This window comes from Topomyia yanbarensis, chromosome 1 (assembly GCF_030247195.1).
Source record: "Topomyia yanbarensis strain Yona2022 chromosome 1, ASM3024719v1, whole genome shotgun sequence".
Taxonomy (NCBI): Eukaryota; Metazoa; Arthropoda; class Insecta; order Diptera; family Culicidae; genus Topomyia; species Topomyia yanbarensis.
Window position 1 is genome coordinate 214,043,726 of NC_080670.1, and position 21,530 is coordinate 214,065,255.

General features: G+C 45.4%; 1 protein-coding gene across 1 annotated transcript in view; it reads left to right on the forward strand.

Moving 5' to 3' along the window:
* LOC131692104 (frizzled-3) overlaps positions 1 to 21,530 on the forward strand; it is a 33,544-nt gene that overhangs the window by 1,379 nt on the left and 10,635 nt on the right. The gene's annotated exons all lie outside the window — the stretch shown is intronic.

The following is a 21,530-nucleotide window of genomic DNA, read 5'->3' on the forward strand; positions in this document are numbered from 1 at the left end:
GACCATTCTTCACCTTTTGCGCCATTCCGATTACGGGTATAGATAGATGATGATGGGAGACGTCCGGGGCGGCACTGGTGGCGGCTATCTTCTCGCAAAGGGAAGAATAGCAGCGAATTGCTTTTAAAGTATTATTTCATTCTACGGCGGGTAGGAAATTCCGCCAGTCAGTTCAACTCTGTAGCATTGAGGCGAGTTTTGATGGCCGCCATTCGTGAGCCAGTTCGTTTTTCGGGAGTTTGGAGACAGCTCTCAAAGGACAGAATGAACGAGACACGGCCGATGGTTTTTGCTTGAGATATACACATTTCAGACAGAGGATGATTACTAACTCTGCCCGTGAGGAGAGTAAGGGACGAGATACAAGGCCATGGCAAGGTACCTCCTGGCAGAAGGCTTACATCGGCGCGAGAAGGCAACGAAAAAAAAACTAGAACCTTATCAGACATGAAATGTGTTTGCGGTCATAAATTTGTATATAGCTATCTTATCTATATAGGCTTTTATATATATTTTCATACACCGGCAAAAGGTGCCGACAAAGTAGCGCAGGGGGAGCATAGATTCCCTCTGCGGTCACCACGGTTGACTGTCCTCATTGACCAGCGTTCGCTTCTTCCGATAATTGCAAAATCAGGTTCCAATTTCGCACTTGCGTCGCGTCCATCGCTGATAATTGATATTTAATTAAACAATTATACTTCCATTTGCGAACCATAATGAACCAACAACAGACATGGGTCGACGGGCTTTCTCTTAGCCCAAGAAATTCCGGCAACCGTCACGAAGACACCGAATTTGGTCATAATGGTTCTAATTGATCCACTTTCTTCTTCCTCGCCGTAACGACAAGTGAGCGTGTCTGGCTAAGTGAATTTTTTTCGATTGTTGTTTGTTTGATTTATGCTCCCCTCGGCACTCCGCGCCATACTGCGCTCAAGAAGAGGTGTTGATAAGATTGGCTGTCCGGAGCGGCTTTTTCTTTGAACTCGTTTTTATTCCGTTTGTGAATAGAGTTAAAATGCTTTTAGCACCTTCATGCGATGTGACTCACGGTGGGGGACTACAGATTCATCAAAAAGATCGCTTCCGAGATTTGTCAGGTGGACATGATTTATCGATCTGGTTCCATGCGGACAGCACACGCCAATTGGATGAGCACTCAGGTCAAACATTCCTTCAGATAATGCTAACAGTCCAGTCACGCTCCGTTCCGCGATAAAACGGTGGTTCCCTTTGGTCTCGATCGACCTGTCAGAATATGCCACACACCAAGAGCGAGGAACTACGATCGCACATCGTGCGAAAACCAACTGCCGTAATTGAAAGTACCGCGACCGTCACGAAGATGTCTCCTAGGAGATAGCCTCATGCGAACGAGGGATGCTGCAGCGATGCCCTTATAAGTGAACCATGCGGAATCGTCGCTCACATCGGCGGCTTACGGCGCACACCGCTTTTCACGGCTTGTCATTTTAATTGCATTCTAATTCACTCCGTTGAAATGCTGCTGCAGTACTGCCAAGTACGGAGACACACCGACTTGTGCCTTCCAATTATGACCGGACGCGGTGTCTTGTAGGGCGTCCCATGGGGACCCTCTCTGTCTCTCTCTCTGTCTCTCGTTCACAATGTTGGTTTACTGCTACCGGTGGAATGAAGTAATTAATGATCGATGGTTTTAGAATGCAATCGATGAGGGCGAGTTGTGGCTTCTCTTAACTGACAGCATTCCTGGGTTCACATGCCGAATCGGTTATTTTTAATCGAGATGTCACTTTTTGGTTGGTATCTAACCATACGAAAATAAGTGCGGGATAATGCTGTCAGTTTTGTTGTCAATTGTGTAACGACCCTGTAAAAAAAGTCAGACGTCAAACGTCTTTTGTTGAACTATTTATTGTACGTTCTGCGTAACCATGGTGACTTTGACGCTTAAATTCGGACAAGGCTATGAAGCGGATTGTTTGCCTCCAAACTCAAATACGAAAACTCAATTTCAACGCAGCTGGATAACTCTGTGGACAAGTTTCTCAACAGGAATGTTTCATTGAAACACGCGAATTTGCTTACCCAAAAGAATGGTTTATCTACTTCGGTGGAATCGACCGCGTAGCTTGCCTCCTTTCAAATCCAACCCATTTGAACTTTCACATCGAATTTCTCGCCTCCGAAGGTGGTGAAATCAGGCAATCATGAGTCGGGCAGACATGGGCAAAAAAACCAACATTAATTACGTGAATGCGCGTCAGCCCACACAAGGCGGCGATATTTCGATAAAGTAACCAAAAAAAAAAGGTCTGAAGAGCCATTCCCGCAGCAACCACAGAAAAAAAAAAAGACGAACCGCTTTCGGATGACGGATAATCCGTACGCTTCACTTTGCTGCTGCCGTTGCTGCACTCGAGTAGCCGAGTCGAGTGCGGGATTGACTTGCGCTGCTATATAGTGAGGGTAGTGCAAAGTAAGCCAGCAGACAGCAACAAAAACTACCATCAGCCTGCTTTGATGAAATGAAGCCAAAGCGAACCGATCTTCTACAACTTGATTTATATTTGTGCCGTTTCGTTCGTTCGGCCCGGCAGCCAGCAGGCCATGGGAAAGACGATCGAACGGAGGGGATCGGGCCAGATGAGCGAACTACAACAAAAAATGTGGATGGACGGAGAAGCCGACACCGGACTAGTTCGGTTCGGGGAGGAACGTAAAGTAGAAGAGATGGTGCAGAGCAGATGATGATGACGGTTAATCCCTAAATTGTTAATCGAAGCTTGGCTGGGCAGGTATAAGCCGGATCGATATTCTAATTCCTTTCAACTCCCGCTCGGCTGGGAAGGGGATTTCGTCGAACAGACGATGGAAGGCGAAGGTAATCGATACGCTTTTCATCTCGTTTTGCTCATTACACATGAATGAAGCGATTATTGACATTTAATCTCGACCTGAGCCGGAGTCTTGGCCGATTGTCGGCATTCGAGCAAAGATTAAACGACGGAAGCCGACATCCTCGAGTGTTTTTTTGTTGTTGCTCGAGCTTGAGGTAAGTTCATGCTTAAGCATTCAATGGTTTGCTCGATGATAGGTCATGTGGAAACTACTGACAGCATTTGACAGCATATTGAAAATCAGCTAGAATAATTTAAAACATCCAAAGAATGCACTAGCAAACAAAGAAACTCGAACATTACAACACTCGCGTCTATTTGCCAGCACTTAACACCAACCAGTGTTGTTTAAGTGCGAAGGTTGCCACTTTTCCCAAGAATTAGACACTTGAGAATCGTCGAAAAATGTCCTAAACAAACATGGCATCTCGAGAGGAAAAAATCCCGTGATCTAGCCGGGACGCTTCTGAAGGAGTACTTTCTCCAGCTGCCAGCGTGAGTCTTTACGGGTCCTCTTGAGCAGCGTGCCTAATGAGAAACTTGCCTGTTCGATGATCATGCAGCAGCAGCCGGAGCAATTTCGGTCACCTGCCAGGAAGCGACAGGAGGGCGGACTATTCGCCAAACGAATCAGTACCAGATCTTTGGTTCCGATCCATTGCAAACCGACCGGAATTCCCATCCATGAACACTGCAGGCGTCTCTTCGTCAGGCCTGTGTCCGCTCGATCACAAGCAGAGCCAAGGTTAGTTGCGCACCGTTGAATTTGCGCATCGTTTCGTAACCCGACCGGGCAACAAATTCTGCCCGAGTCTCTCGGCTTGGCTGCGCTATAATAACCAACCGTCCTGTCCCGTGTATGAGGGAATCGGCAGCTCGATCCTCGGCTGTCGATTGCGGATAGCCGGGGCGATGTGATGCGAATCGGCGCTGATGACGATGACGGTAGTGTTTTGCAGGCAGGCAGGCAGGCATCTTGTCTGAGTCTGAGAGTTGCTTATGGGGGGACGGGTTCCGTTGGAAACCGTGAGGAGAGACTGGCTATGTGATACCTATTCGCCCCAGGCTGTGTAAGCTGTCGACGAGCGAGGTACGTGGTAGCAGCGTGAGGACGCGGACGAGGTGTACTCAGAAAGCCGACTTTGATCTTTTTCTCGTTCCTTTTTTCATACGCTTCTCCCCTCTTTCTCGGTTTTATTGCTGGCTTCGCCTGGACTCGGCGGTCTGTGTATGCGCGCATCCATTATCCTCCCCCTTTTCCATTCGCTTCCTACGGCAGATTTTTTTGCCAGTCCTGACCAACAGGACAAACCAGCTAAAGCTCTATAATTAATCAAAAACTGGCATGTAAATCTTAATTTGATTTAAATATGACAGGATGGTTTAATTTTTACAAATGTTTTTTGCGATCCTCTTTGGTCTTTCCTTCCCCCGCTCATTGATAGGATTTCAAGTAATTTCGGCAATTACACACGATCGCCCCCTCCCCGATCATCGCCCAACCTCGCCCGTACTCCATTTCCTTAGTATCAGCGATTCCTTTGAAAATTTAATTCAATTTTCATAACTTAACGCCAAACTATTAAAGCTAATTTCGATTATTTATCTTTCGATCCATCCGCCGCCATACATTTGGGAGTCCGTCCGGCTGCGAGTGAGAATGATCGCCGCCAGAGCTGCAGCCGCCGGAACGGTTTTGTGTCGGTTGAAAGAGTCGGCAGAGATCAAAGCCAGAAACATGTTCCTCTCCTGCTGCTGCTGCCGCTGCCATGCCACCGCCATTACACACAGCCCCCTATTTTTTGCTGTATGTTGAATTGCTTACTGCTCTCCGGCGGCGTGGGGTCGTATGACGGTGCGCATGAAAGAGTGTGTAGTTTATGTTATTAAATTAAGCTGCCGGCTGTACGAGGATGGCTGGCTGGCCTGGCCTGGCTGACGTGCTCTCTGTGTAAATTTTGATTATTTGCTTTAATCCCGGCAGTTTAATGGCGGATATAATTCTCACCGCTCGCGGATCAGCGAGATCGATTTCATTACTACCCCCTGCACCACGAATGATGCCCCTGATCGAGGTTCTCCTCCTGGCAAAATTGAGATAAATATTAGAATCAAGATTGCAACAGGTTGCGCAAGCATATTTCCGAAGAGTACTTAATTGCTGCTGGGCTCTCGGCAGTCGATAATGAAAGCCCGGAATTCAATTGGATTTGAGCTGGTAGCTGGCCGCTCTGTAATTAGCAACATTTGGTGGTCGGCTGGATATGGATGCGAATCTGAGATACGAACCGAGGGCGGATGTTCCGTGGGAGTCCTTTTACGGGGAATATAGTCAGCAGTTTTTTTTTGTCGAAAGCTCAGATGAGAATTACTAGTGAATTTATGCTTTTGAATTTTTCATTGAATTGTCATTCTATTAAAGCATCGCCTACTATTTCTGTCTAATGGATAATGTTTCCGTCCCCTCCATTTTCATTGAATAGAAAGAAAAATAATGCAACGGATTTGACAGCTGTGAAAAGAATCACAGATACAGATACTCCGCTGTCGTCGTTTAATATTAACGTGAGACATTCTATTAATGTTTATATTTTTGGAAGCGGAATGTAAGCTGTCATTTTACATTATCTTAATAACAAAGTAAAAATTTCCAATGTCGGGCCGATATAGAGCGAATCGTGTCGGCCAAAACTGACAGCATTTTTGATAGGTTTTCCAGCAGGTCAAATTAATTTTTTTTACATATAGGATGGATGAAATCGCGTTTTCCCAAGTACACTAAATTGCTTGAGTACCTAACTGGAACAGAAATGTTGGCAATTGTTTCTAAATTTAATGTTTCTAGATTCATAGAGCGTCCGAGTTTTATCAAATAATTGAAATCTGTGAAGGACTTCTAAAAAAGTTTGTATCATCCTTTGAATATGAGCGCATCATATACATTAGCAATGTTTGCATTGTTGCATCATTCATTTACGAATAATTCAGCGTTTCAATCTCAGATTCGTTTAGTGAGACGCAAAACATGGTTCTTAATTGTTTTATTTGAGAGGCAGAGAGAGCCCGTAAGAGCTTAGATCGTCCCAATCTCGCTCTCCAACAGCCATAAAACCTCCACACCTGTTGCAGCACTAGATTACAAACATCCCGATGATACAAATCTACGTTTCACTGCAATTAATTCTAGAAATACGCTATCAATACTTTTAAACTACCAGTGGTACTGTCGTTAACTTCAGAGGGTATTGTACAACAGTCGTTTTATGAAATCACGAAACAGATAAAAGTCAATTGAACATTGAAATAATGATTACATAGATGACACGCATTGACAAAAGGCTGATCATACCTGTAATCGTTTCTGGCACAACCCACTGAAAAGCCCAGAAATAGTTTTAAAATGTTCCTACATAGGTTCAAAAATGAACGCCTATTGAGCGCTCTGTTAAACGTCGGCCAACGTTGGTCCAAGAAAAGACATGCATTGGATGATTTTGAAGCATCGATTTCTTAGAAGTTATTATTACTATAAGAATACATTCTAGTTTTATTGTTCGTTAAACATAGCCTTTTTAACGACGCAACTTTCATACTTTTAGGAAAGATTGAAAGAACATTCAAAACCATTATTTTACTCCGGCCAAAACCAAGTATATCTGAAAGTGAAAGCAGGAGCCCCTAAGTCAGGTTGTTTCTTTGTGCCCAGTACTAAATGGCTAGAGGGACTAAAATATGCCAGACACGCACGGAGTGTCATTGATCAAGCAAATATCTGACACAGCGGACGTTTTTGTCCTCGGCAAAACGTGGGATTCAAATGATGGTTACACCCCCTTTATCCAATGCGGGATGCGCCATTTTTTTCTAGTTGTATCTCAGAGAGGCACTGAATCGATGAAATACTTAAGCAGCGTAAAATTGCTTATTCTCAATGTAGACAATCGCCTAGCATTTGCACGATCTGGCTGGTAAGGAGTGTTAGATGTAACTTTCTACTCTGACAGTATTACGCAAGAGTTGGCTAAAAGGCTCTTACCGAACGAGTTTGATTATGATCATCTTTGATCATTCGAACGTCTCGCTAGATATTGTCACATATTGTAGTCCCAAATTTACGAACTGGAACCACTACGAAAACGGCTTGGCGACTAGGTTCTATGGGTATTTCTAACAAATGAATCTCCAAGAGACGTCGTGGATAAACTGAAGTCACTCATAGTAGCAGCATACCGAGAGGCTTCTTCGCGTTGAGTTATGTGTGCTTTTAGAGGAATCCTTTGGTGGAATTCGGAAATTGCTATAGACTTAAAACGTGTAGAGAAGCTTGGAGTTAATCGGTCCGTAGACCTGCAGGAGGTCGCCTAAGTGTAACTAATGACGTGACAACTAGATAGTTAACGACCAGAGGTTAAAATATTCGCTCATTTTCACGACAAGCAGTTTATCGAACAGCTTTTTCATCCTTAGTAGGCACGGACCCAACTTTTCACCTTTCTAGAAATTGCGAGAATTTGCTGGCAATGCAGTATGGAAGCGTGATAATTTCGCAGCTTCGAACCTCATGATAAATTAAGTTCAAGAAAAACCATTAAATATTACATTACAGAATTTATTTCCCCACATTATTGCAGTATTTCCATTCTAAGGATCTGTATCTACTCATTTTTGTGATTTTTTGCGAAACCATTAGTTATTCGGCAGTTTTACATTAGGCGCGAAAATATCATCTCATATTATACCGCGAAAAAATGAGATCCAATGCTGTCTTGTCGAGAAAAGTTGGAGAGCAAACAATGTTCCATCGTATGTTTGCTTTTTTATTGCTGGTCAAAGTAGGTGAAATATCGTCTTATTCTGTTCACGATTGGGAAAATTGTAAACTCTGTTAACGACTATCTAATACCCCTTTAAGTCTAGTTCCGAAACACTATCCCATCCTACCTGACCATCCAATTCCAGAGAATCAGAGAACATTGATGACGCCTTCCTCTGTACCAATTCTGTGATCAGCTGCTACAGCATGGAAAACCTTGCGTAGACGTTACTAAGGAAATTTCATCTATTACGACAGGCAGTCATCTTATGCCAAACCACAAGCGGTTGCTAAATGAATGATGGTTGGTTGTTTATTACGGGCTTTAACCTACTTGGTCATTCACCCGAGAAGATAATAAAGTGCATACATATTATTACATTTCATTGTGAATTTCATTGGCGATATTCTAATGGTTGTTCGTTCTGGGTCGCTGGCGTGCTTTGGATTTTGGAATACTGCAGAGCGGATGAGGCGAACAGTCCGTGGAAGTACCTACAATTTCTCGAGCAGCTCGGCGTCTCTCAAGAACGAGATAGTTGTCTCCTCGCTTGACGGGTCGTTGGCCACAATGCCTCGGATTGAAGACGGTAGTTGATGAAGGTTTCGGAGGTTTTGAAATTCTAGGCAATCTACCAGAAGATGTTCTACGGTGAGTCTGGTTTGGCATACCTGGCGGACGGGGGGGGGGGGGGGGGTCAGTTCAAGTGATCGTATGTGCGTGAGTTATTTTGGTGTGCCCCACTCGTAGGCGGGAGAGGGCTCTCTGTTCGAGTCTGTTACTCCGGTCGATCCATCGTTCCGGTCCTCCCTTGATTCTTTGGAGGTGGTCGGGTTGGCTTCTCCAGTGGTTAATAAAGTGAGCCATGGTTTCTGCTTTGAAGTAGAAGATGATATCCGTCGATGGGACTAATTTGGTCAGCAATCTTCGGACCTGTCTACCACAAGCTGCCAATGAGTCGGCTTCCTCATTCCCGCGGATCCCGCAGTGACCGGGTACCCAGCATATAGTAGTCAATGAATCGCAGGTGGTGCGAAGGCGGTAGGCTAGACCAGTTCCTATTCCGCAGACGCCAACTCCAACTTTTCCTTGCAGCTTAGAAGCGTCAGTGTAGATCCGGACGTGGTTCGGGAATCGTTGGTTCATCAGCTCTAGAAATTTGGCCTGAGCGACCTCGGGGGGAGGGCCTGCTCCCAGTGACCTGGATAGGTTGGTGTTGGTGTTCGGACTTCTCGTGTACCAGGGACGGTCCCGGGTCCTGTGGAGACGAGCTATTTCTGGGAGGTTTGTGCCGGTGTATTCCAGGAATATATTTTGAGCCGTTTTCAGGAGGGAACAAGAGCCACCGGAGATCCTTTCGAGAAATCCTAGAGCGCGCCTGAGTATGATGCTAGCGGCTGCCCACCGAAAGGGCTGTCGTTCCGTTGTACAGGGGAGCAAGGATCCTCATAAGCCCTTCAATATTGTGGCTGGTTATTTCAATACCGTAGAATATTTTGCTGTTGACGAGCGCACTGCTGACGTTCAGAGCAGTTCTCCTGTTCCATGTCGGATGCCGGGCACTGATGGTTCGAATGAGGCGTTTCCTGCTTTCACAGTCTCATTTGACAGTCTCGAAGTGCGATACGAAAGTTAAACGGCGGTCCAGCGTGATATCGAGTATTTTTGGTTCTCTGCGGAAAGGGATAAGTGTATTTCTGAGCTTGACCGGTCTACCATTGGCTAGATGATAGGAATTGCAACAGTGTGATACTGAGCATTTGGCGGCGGCTATGTTGAACACCACTGTTTCAGCCCATTTTCCGATGGCGTTTACTGCGGCTTGAAGCTTTATCCGCACTCGAGCGGTCGATCCTCCCACTACGACGATTATGATGTCGTCGGCGTAGACGAAAACAAACTCCACCCGGTAGAGATGCAAAGAGAGAGTTCATGTTGACGAGGAATAAAGTGACGGCGAGGACGGATCCCTGTGGGATACCGTTTTCTTCCACATACGTTCGGAAGACATGATTGTTGAGGTAGTCCTTGATGCAGTTTCCAAGGTTACCGGTGACTCCCCAATTAGCTAGTTGCTGGAGAACCCCCTCGCGGTAGACTGTGTTGTAGGCCTTGGCGATGTCCAATATAGCTATGTCGGCATGCAGGTCGTCCGTCAGAGCCTGCCGGAGAATTTCTCCAAATGATCCGAGGTGGGCTCCAGTCCCTCCACCCTTTCGAAATGCGAATTGGCGCTGGTCAAGATGGGAGTTTTTTTTCGAGGTAGGTCATAAGCCGTTTGTTGACCATCCGCTCCATAGTTTTTGCTACGCAGGGGAGCAGGCTAATCGGCCGGAAGTCTTTCGCCGTACGAGGCGTGTTACTCTTCTTTGGTATGGGGATTACAAGGGCCGTTTTCCAAGAAGATGGGATGGGTTGACCATTCCAGATGCGGTTCAAACATTCCAATAGCACTCTTCTAGCCTCGGGTGGAGCATGCTGCAGCATAGGGTAGCCGACATCATCTAGTCCGGCGGAGTTGCCGTGGGCGGTAGCGAGTGCCGCTGTTAATTCTATCCCAGAGAACGCTTTGTTGAAGTCTTGTTCTGAGTCCGGAGGGAAGGATATGGACGCTCTTCCGAGTCTACTGCATCGTGCTAAAAAGGTTGGAGGGAGGGTAGCGTCAGAGGATAACGAACTGAAGTGTTTGCCGAGTTCTTTGGCAATTACTCGGGGTTCGACTGTTGTGGTTCCGTTGACTTCGAGGGAGAAGCCGACTTGCCTTCTTTTCCCGCTGAGAGCGTTAACTCTCCTCCAACCTCCGGGTTCCACCAGTGGGTGGCTCGGGGTGGAGGTTTGCCACTTGTACGAGGAATACTGCGCTCGGCGGCTTGAATTCGCGGCCTGGCGCGAGAAAGTCCGAGACTGCCTCTTCGTAGGCTACCCAGTCCGCCTGATCGTATAGCCAGCGCCGCTGACGGCGAGTCGTGGTTGGTCTAAATGAATGACTGCGGATCGGGTTTACTGTTCAAATACTAATCCAACAACGAACAAATCAACCGGCATTAGCGATTGCGCCTAGTATCTCCGAACCAACATCCAGCAGCACCAATATAGAAACAAAAAACAGCGACTCGTAAGAATATAATAAAAAAAATTATAACATCTGACCGTGCACGGCAAGAAAATAGTGCCGATGACGACTTGGACGGAAACGACAACTCGAAAGGAGGTAGATAGAATGACCCCAAAGCAGCCAAACTAAGCCAAAGGGGTCGATGCAGATCTTTATAGTAGTAAATGCTTGCCAAAATTGAAGCAATCCATCGAAAAATATCAAGCTCGTGAAGAAATGATGAAATGATTCATCCCTGACCTAAACCTAATTCAAGATGTCGCACACTGCGTAAAATCAACTACCACGGTCCATTAAGCAAATCTGCAAATATATATTTTCGACAGTTTATATTTAAAATAAAATATTATTAAGAGAAATTAGTTAGAACTGTTAGTCGTACTACGTAATCCAGTGATGCTGTATCCGACCTCTCTCTAGGAAGGTCATTTCGCATGTTGGAACAATTGTTTCCTCGATTTTGTTATTGTTTCTTACTTATGACGGCTTATGACACATATTGCTTTTTCCTGCCGTCAGTCGTCACACATACTAATGAAAAATATTTGAAACAGTGTTCTATTTGTATTTCAAATTGTGGAAAATTTAAAACAGAATAGTCGAGCAGTTCCAAATCTGATCCAAAAAAATTTCGAATGTTTCGGCATGGTACTGGCTACCCGCTACTTTTTACAGTGGGAAACATACCCACACTGTTTTTCATACCCACACTGTTTCGAGACTGGGACTGCTGTCAGTCCGATCGGCAACAATCGACGCAATACGCGCGAGTTCGAAATCAACCCAAACATGAACAATCCAAGTGTGCCCTTTTCACTGAATTTTGACAGCTCTTTGTTTACATCGAACCAACTTTTCGCTCGCCTTCGCCAAAAATTTACCGACAACCATTATTGCTGCCTGGTCCTATTCCGCACTCGATCAAGCTGGAGCCCACAAAAACAGAAGCTTTTCTTATTGCTGTTTTTTTTGTTTTCTTTCCCGTGGTTGTTTTTGTTGTTGCCTGACTACACTCGCATCCCCGCGAGGCCGTACCCGCCACTCACCGGCCTGCCTCCGAACGAACGTGCTTGGTTGTTTCGCTTGTGCTTCCTGCCATCGGCATCGACTTAATTTTACGTTTTCGTTCACCGGCCGCGCTCACCGAGATGGATATTAAGACACATTAAAAAGCATTCTTCTTTGCGGCCGTTTTTCCGATTCCATAGTGCCAGCGCTTACACCTAACTCACCCGCCTCCATGCCTTCCCCCACCCTCCATCAATGCTTTTCTCTCGTGCAACCCGCCCATCACGGCAGCATCAGAGCCATCAAGGTGCGCCCGCGGCGCGGCGGTCGGAGTGTTATTTAACCGAAAGCATATATTAGTGTATTATAATTCTCGATCGAGAAAGGAAAAAAAGAAAAATAAAGCTACGGGAGGAAAGAAAGATAATAAAAAGCAGTCGGAATCGAGGGGATGGGAAGAACCGACGTATCGTAATAATGAAACGGGAAGAGAGCTCTCCTTCTCTTTGCTTCAACCCCCGATTCGGTACCGGTACCCCGGCAGAATCCTTTGACAGATGGATGTCGGTCTTGCCGACAGAAAGGTGAAAAATCTGTTCAATTTACTAATTTGTGAAGAGCACATTCATCGGTGCCAAGGATTGCAATACCTTTCCTTTCGTCTCGATTCCAGCAACATCCAATTGTGTAGAGCTCGGGTTCAAGCAACAACCTCAACGGACTCAAATGGAAGATAAAAACACGTCTGGTCCCGGAGGGAACAAAGGCTGATTTTTATTTTTCGAAAATTATCAACGGTTCAAGCTTATTTAGCCCTCCTTTTTGTGTTCTTTCCGTATGCATGACTGGGACAGGGCAGGGTGGCCCGGTTCGGATGGGTGGCGGGCTGGGATGAATAGACGATTCGATATGCTCAGAGTCGATTTGCTGGAAATCGAGATCTCATCAGGGAAATAGTACGGCTTTCTTTATAGGGAATACATAACACCGAGAGGGGACACTAGGAAGTCATCGGCGTTCGTGGACAGTAGCAAGTCTCACCAGCGTATGGATTCTAATCTCTGTCGGCATCTTGACTTCGCCAGAGTACGTTCGGCGGAAATCAATTAAAAATTAGTCACTAATGAAAATGAATTGGAATGTAAATCCTCTACCCGATAACGATTTAATGGTAATAAATTTAAACGGAGAAGCTTCACTATAGATACCGAGCGACTGCGCCGAGAATTCAAAAGATCAATACCGCGAGACAGAATCACGGCTGATGCCAACGACGACGAGTCAAGTGTTTTAATTCAAAAATATTTCGAAGTGCTGCGGCGAAGAGGGAAAGATAAGCTGGTCTCGAATTAATTCAAACTCGTTTCTTGCTCTCGAGTGAAGCTCCTTTTTGGAAGAACCAATGCGCGAGATAAGACACCGAAACCGATGGGATTGAAATAATCAATTCCTAATGGTGCGGTCGGGCGTTGTTTCGTTCTTTCTCGGTTTCGGTCTGGTACGTCGTACGACGAGGTGCGCGTTTAGTCGCCGATGACATAAAGGTCTGACTGAAGAGAGAACCGGGCGATCTCGAGTCCCCACTTAAGTGGCTCGTTATGTTTAGGATAAGCGGATTTAATTGCTTTAAAAGGTTTTTTCTCGCTCATTCCGTTGGTTTAACGAAAAAAAAAATGCAATGCTCAGAGCAGATAAGATGCTAATTACGAAATTAGTTTGGTTTCATTGGGGAACATTTTTCCCGGGATGCTTCGGTGCCCTTAAAAGCATCCGCGAGATAAGGATGTGACGGTGGTCAAGCTTTGTGGCAGACCGCACGCAGTTTAAATTTCTGTTCCATAGGACAATGAACCGTAATTAGTCATCCAACGAACGTATATAAAGGATCTATACAGCGTACTGTCAACGAATTCTTTGCTCCGGAAAAGCATGTCATCGGAGAACCTCAAAAGGTACCGAATAACTGTAAGCCTACTGCGATGAACTTGAAGGTTAAGAGAACGACGCAAAAAAGGGTCCGACCGTAACAAAAGCGGCAGTAAAAGAAGAAAATATGATGATCATGTCGTCATACTTCATCACTGTACCACTGAACCGACAGACAGGCTTTCAACAGAAGCCAGCATGGACGGACGCTTTTATGCCGGGGACGAGCAATAAAAAAATGATGATGCTGCTGCTGCTGTTGCCGCAACCCGAACGGCCAGATCCGGACAAAAAGTGCACACGTTTTTGTCGCTATTGGTACACATTCCGAAGTGCAGACGCGGATTCATAAACTGGAGCTCACGTGTCGGTTCGAAACAAAACCACTCGGTGCGATTGGAGTTGCGCGCAGCGAAGAAACCCAAGCAGCATGTTTCCGTCGATGACTGCGCTGTGGAGTCTGTTTGACAGTTGTCTGAGACGCAACCGTGGTTTTGACAATTACTGTTGACAGAAACCGAGGCGGGCTCACAAGCCGTCTCAGCAGCATGAATTCGAAAACGCTTTAATTGCTGGAAATCGACACTTTCGATCTGCTTCGGCGTTTCAAACTTGGGCGCTAATTAGAGCGGCAGAGCGAGTTTGGCTGAGATGCGGGTCAGCTAACAACAGGAGACGAACAAAAAAGCCGCCCGTCGAGACGAAACGAAATGAAATGAACAGCAGAGAAAAGAAAGGCAAAGAAATTATATTGCTTTGATTGCTACCCCGCACGCCGCTTGGTACCCGCATCCACCTAGGGACCATCGCTCAGGACCGATGATCAGCGCGGTGTAGCAAACGGATCGCTACCGACGATGTCTCCCACCACCCCGGTTTAGGTGAACCCTTTTTCGGTCTGCCCATTGAAGGGTAATAAAATCATTAGCATCGATGTGCAAGTTGGCTCTTCCGAGCGATGGTAGGTAGGTCGTTTTGTCCGTCTTCGCCGAACAACACTTTTATTGCTGATGTGGAATTACAGCACTAATTTTATGACGGCCATTAGGGAGCGACCAGCTCGCGGGAACCTCTCAATGCCGGGGGACCCCCGTTGTCGCAGTTTCTTAGCGTGACCATGCTAAATTTCACATGTCTCTCTCTCGCGCTGACAGGGTGATAGATGCCCGTTTCCTGCAAAGGCGGCATCGGTGGCTGTGAAGTTGTCTTCAATTTTATGATTACCATTTGTCAGTTGTTAGAGCTGATCCGGGAGAAGGAATGTCGCTGATGTGTTATAACAATGTTGAACGAGTAGGATAAAGTATCATAATTTTTATTACACATGGTTGCAATTCAATAGAGGAAAATAAGTTTGTCGCGAAACTCGAATTCTGTAAACTGACAGCATTTTGTACGAACTTGTCATCGGTCAAAATATACAGTGGGAGCAAGTTTCGAGCGTCACACCGCTTTCCAATTGACAACGAAATAGTTGGCCATGAGTTTCATCAAAGTTTCAGCTATCAGTTTTTTTCCTTCGTTTCCGATTTAAATTTATTTGTGTGAGTTCTTAAAATTGCTATAGAAGATGCAAAATCCTGCACGTTACCAGTATTGGCCATTATCGACCTAGATCTGACTTCGTACCACAGAAAGCGCAACAAAAATCGCCTGACAATCGGGCAAATATTGGGCTCGGCATTCACCGTGTCGGATCGGTAATGTAAACGACCAATTATTACCGACACGTACGAGATGTTTCACTTTAGGGGTCCCGCGTTGCGATCGTGTTGTTCACACTGTCCAAGACACCTCCATCTTGCACGTCATGCTGCCGCCGGCCGCTACATTTTAGACCCGCTATACTCGGTTGCTCATATAGCGGAGTGCCCTGCTGGACGACGAAAATCGGCCAGTCACGGAGGCTGTGGGGAGCAGTAGCAGCGGTCTGAAATGGCGTTTTCAAAACGCATGTCGTGATCGGCCCCGTTCTGGGGAGGCTTACTCGGTCGCTCACTAGCAAACACCTCCGGAGATCGGCCAGAGTGCCCCGAAAAGCTGGCCTGGCTGCCGCAGTTTGATGTATGTAATCAAGCCCGTTCGTGCATAATTACGACTAATTCCTTTTGATTATTATTATACTCTGCAGTCAGCCTGCCCGCCTGACTACGCTTGGGCGGAAAGGGCCCTGAACTGAACGAAACGTTTCGGGTTTTGCCTGTCTCTCCGGGGCTTCGTTAGTTACTTTCATTTGTGCCTTCTCGCTTCCTTCTCCGTGCCAAATTGTGGACTAAAGTTTTTTCGAATGGATAAAAAATACATCGTATCCACCTATTAGGGTACCGGTAGACACGACCACGAAGTGTTCTGTCACTGCATTACTACGGCAGTTCAAGCGTTCAGAAGTCCGCCGACGGAGAAGCGAAGAAACCATAAAAATATAATGGCGAATTAATGGATATCATCGCCATTATTCATTATCATTGGTCGTCATCATCATTATCGTCATCACCGACCGGGCCCGATATCGCTGAGATTGGAACGACCGTCGATCGGAGTTTGGACCCCGAAACCGAATCGGTGATGCGCGACCAGATCCAAATGGACGCTATGGGAATGAATATATAAAACAGAAAAAGCAATAATCATAGACGATTGTCAGACATCGATACGGCTCGGCTGGCTGGTTGCAGAGTGGAGTGGTGGCGGTCGGCCTACTGCGATGCGATGGGCGACTGACAGCCGTGGTCTTCGCGGTTCGGTTAGGGATAATGCTACGGTGCAAGCAACCATCAAAGCACTTAGCTGCCGTTCATCCGCCACCAGTGTCTTCGTGGTGGTGGCAGGGGCGCGGCAGAAAGACAGGAGGAAGCTATCGATATCCCACTTTCGTTCGATATATAGTGCTTCGGTCGGGGTTAGTGGATTTGCTAGGTAGTCGTTTGGAATGTGACGAATTTCTGCACCTGGGTAGCAACAATTTCTGGTGTTGCCAGCCGCTTCTCAAGGCAATTTTTCAAATTTTCGCGCAAGTATTGGATTTTTGGTACACCGAAAAATCTGACGAGTTCGAAAACTGACAGCTCGGAGGATCTATCACGTGCAGAAATGAAGTTGTTTATTGATGAGCCGCCTATTTCGAAGAATATTTCCTCTGTATTTGTGCAATTTCTTAAGATTTTTTTTTCAAATATAATTGCAATAATGGTGTCATCAATTAGATTGCGCCGTCTAAACAGTGACAACCATTGCGACACTTTCGAATATGCGTAACCTTTTCCATATTTCACCGAAATGAACCAAATTTTGCCCGGTTTCTGTTTAGAGTATATTGTTTATACCCACTCAGTTGTACAGATGTAAGTTAAGGGGCGGGCATAGCGTTGCTGGTAAATCGATTGCCTTGTACGCAGCTCAGTTGGGTTCGATTCTTAACCCCGTACATAGGGTCAAAGATTTTTCTAACGTCATAGGGTCAAAGTTTTATCTGACCTGAAAAAGAGGCGAATGACTTTAAGGTTAAAACCTCTATAATGGAAATAAAAAATAGTTTTCAGTAAGATTCCAGTCGAGATGGAAGGAAACCATCAAACAATTCGCGAATGGTTTTTGTTCACCCCCATGCAAAAGCCTGGGTTTTCGCATTACGTATTGGGAAAACTGATGGATATACATAACTCGACCGCGTCAAAGGCCCTCCAAAGGTTCCAGGAATGGATGGCAGTGAACCACAGGTCAGCACCTAGGACGAAAACAGAGAACAACGCGAATCAAACCAATAGAGCACTGATTGCTCATTTCAAGCGAAATCCAACCATTTTGACGCGGGATTGGATTTAAGTTTCGTATTCTTTAATCCAGATGTGCATCGAAATGGTAATCGGAGAATTAGGTTGTGATGCAACGCTTGATTTGTTCCTTAATGGCTCAACATCATAGACGATCTTGTAGAGATGAGCAATGCTTTCGCTGTATTCAATCAAACGCGCAAGAGTTCAAGGTGAATCAGTTGACACCGGTTTTCATAACTAGGCAGTCGGGTAGGAGCTCTCCACGGCAATCTACGGGACTGAAAACGTAAAAGCGACGTGACACGGATCTGTTGACCGTGACATTGAACAGTTACTTACCTTACTGTTCCGGCTAGAGCCTTGTTATCTCTTGCTGTATGCAGGAGCCGTCTCCACTCCACTCGGTCAATTGTTGCTTGTCGCCAGCCTTGCAGTCTTCGAAGGGTACGCAGGTCGTCCTCTATCTGGTCGATCCATCGCTGGGCGCTCTTCTTGTTCTTGTAGGGTTCCTGTCCTCAAGAACCATCGACAATGAACAGCATAGCGATAATATAATACTCTGTAAAGTTTGAAGCTATCCTAAAGAAGTATCCTAGCAGCCTTCACAACTGCATAGGAGACGTGTTTTTAAACGTAATGTTTTTAAATCTAAGATCACTATTAGATCCTTTATCTGGCTGATTCGTTCTATATCCACTTCCATCACACGGTAGTTGAACCAAATCTAGTTTTTCTTCCGCGAAAATGAGATTACCGCGCTTTTTTTTTTGGATTTGCAAATATGCAGTACCTCACCAATCAGCAAACTTCTGAGTTTAATGTTGGAGATATTTGCAATCTTCAATTGATAGGATCAGATTAGTTTTCAGTATACGATGTATAGCCTTAACTTAAAGCAGAAAGATCAACGGACCCAAATGGCTTCCTTTGGGTATTTCTGTGCGTGATATCCCATACTCTATTATGAATGAAGTTCGATACAGCACATGTTGCCTTCAGTAAGTCTGAAGGTGATCCATGATAAATGGCTCAAACAGCTTCGAGACAGCATTTAATTAAGTAATTCCACGATAGTTATTTCGCTTATTCACTTTCCATGGGTTGGAAACATGTTCGCGGATTTCCAGTATAGAAAACCGCTACCGGCAATTGAAGCTCGAAAGATGTGTAAGAGCGGAGTAATCAAATCTTCGACATACCTTTTCGGAAGTACTGATGGGAATCCGTGAGGCTGAGCTGTGGCTGTCAAATAACCTTACCTCTCCCGTATGGGCGATTGAGAGATCGGAATCCGGGTAAAGAAATCCGTGGCAGGAATATTTTCACGAGAAACTAGGAAGGCTAGAATCGCCTAGTACGATCATCTCATCAACAGTGTCAGCAACTTTGAGGATATTAGAAACCGAACTGTAGTGGTTTTCGAATTTTCGACGATTTGATGCTATGAATTCGGTCACAACGAAAAACCTCGCAATCGTGGTCGAACACCTGACTGGATTGCGTGCTCTGCTCGAATATTGCGAGACGATATCCCTTAACCGCATTAATTATTGCCAACAAAATTTTAGTAATACAGCAGCTATTTGTCCCTTCGTTGATAGTGATTGGAAGTCGAAGAGCCTATAGGGAGAGAAAAGTTCGGAACACAGTGTATTTACCTGCAGAAGGTTTGCGGAACACCTCTTTTTACACAGGACGGCTGCTGGTCGCTGGACTAAACGAGCTGATGAGGCGGCTAGGAGCTACCTCACGACTGGTACAAAAAATACAATCGCAATCATCGAATTCGAGCTTCGGAGGTTGCAATGGATGAGATTCAGATTGTAACCCGTCAGGGTAACAATTTAGCGCTAAGTGGAAATACACATATTCCTGCGTACTCTCTCCGTAGAGTGTATTGTTTACGAATATTTATGCTCACCACTGTTTCGATACTGTTCACATTTAGTTTGTAAATATTTTGTACAGTTTCGCGTTTGTGAACGGTTTTATGCGTTCAGATAGGTGTAGTAATTTTTGTTTTATGTTTGTATATAAGAAACATAGGGTTTAGGTAGGTCACCGCTCTCCTATAGCTGTAAAAGTGATTGCTAACTATGCTGTACCGCGGCAATGACAGCTATGCGGCGGTGTGTTTTTTGGCGGTTGTTTGGTGGAGTGAAAAAGGCGGCCATCGAGATAAGTCAGAAAGTGACGAACCACGGCGAATAACAGACGTCCGTAATAAGTTTTTGTGAGACAGTTTCCGCCACTAGAGAAAAGTTTCAGCGTGCGCGTGCGACGGCAAACTAAGACCGTCGGAAAGTGCCGGCCCGTGGTTCGGGCACAGTGTATGGTGCGGTGTCGGGTCGCCGGGAACGGGAAGCTAATCGCAAAGGAGCCACTCGCTTCCCCCGGTTAATTACAAAGGACCCAGTGACACCACGCCGCCCTCACTGTGGAGGATCAGCCGAACGAGCATAGCTCTCCTCCACAGTTAATCGCAAAGGACGGCGAAGCAGGCAGGACAACGGATCCACCTGAGGTAGTTTACTGTGGTATCTACCTGGGCCATTCACGGGGAGTGAGTGGACCCAGCGATTAATCGCCCCGTCGCTAGGGAGGTTCCAACAAATGAGCTGTGCTCACTTCCCTAGCTAATAGACTGCCGGAGCAGCCCGCTGGGATAACAGTAGAGACAGACCAGGCCGCTGTTGTCCCGGCCGTACGGAGAAACCCGCCCGCCAGTCCATCCAGCAGTTACAAACGAAGCAGCGTAGTATGCAGTGAAGGGGATCGGTGGAATAAAAATTGGTAAATTTAGTTTATTTGTTTGTTGACTTTTTTTTCTTGTGAAACGAAAATCCGAAATTCTGTAGAAGCACCTGGGCCGCCCTGAAAAGAAGGGTTCGTCGGGCAAACAAGAACCCAAGTAGTGGGCAAACCCCTACTTACAAGATGGTGCTGCAAGCGGTGAGCGGAATGTACTGGAGATCCCGAGCAAATACTTATGGGTTCAAACACCACACAGCCCCTTGAAAAGACCTTGAACATGGTCCGTGCCAAAATTTCCAACCATCAAGACACCATAAAATGGTCTCAACAACCCATAAATACACCAACATATGGTATTTTATATGGGATCTACCGGACCATGGTAATGGTGTTTTCATGGTTTTAACCCATTTCAAACACCCATGAGCATGGGGGTATTATGGGCTTTCCGTTTGCTCGGGATAACATCGTGGACCAATTCACACAGTAATGTAAACAATTGGGAACAATTTTACTAGTTTTTCAGTACAACGTTTTAATAGCCCACCGATTGCCAGCATCTGGTTTAACCCGCTTAGCCGCTTTTTCGTTTACTGGGAGAATTCGAAAAACAGCTAATACAGAAACTGTCAGACGCCCAGTAGGGTTTATACTCAAGCTCTGCCCAGTTCTAACCGACGTACGTAGGCTGAAACTACTGAATCACACTTTACTCATTATTGTTTGATCCATGGTCAAATAACATTTTCACCGTAAAATTCAGAAAATTTCAAGTTTGGTTAGATATCAGAAAAAGTGCACATCTTTATGTGTAAAGAAACAATAATCCTTTCCGGTGGGATTTTACAGTGTTTGTTTTCCTTATGATACCCTAAATTCCACTTATTTTGTGGATTCGTTCCCGCGAAGGTGGGATTTTTATTGCTTCTGTTTTTAGCACATTTTAAGTTCTTATCGCAAAATGACGAATGAGAAAGCAAACATACTTCCGATTGTCAGCTAATGGCTGGGCTGATGAAAAGCATACGCAAATGTTGAGAGTGCTTAAAAAACATTTATGTAGCGAATGTCATATTGTTTTTGAAATTCAATTTTCACCCATGCTACATATTCCTTTCACCAATACACACGGTTCGATACTTCGGCAATCCGCTTTCTGTTTGCACATTTTCCCGATGCTGTTTGCAATCTCAACTGTCATTTGCAAATTACTATTACTAAATCTAATGAGACAACTTTATCTCCGTTTTAATCT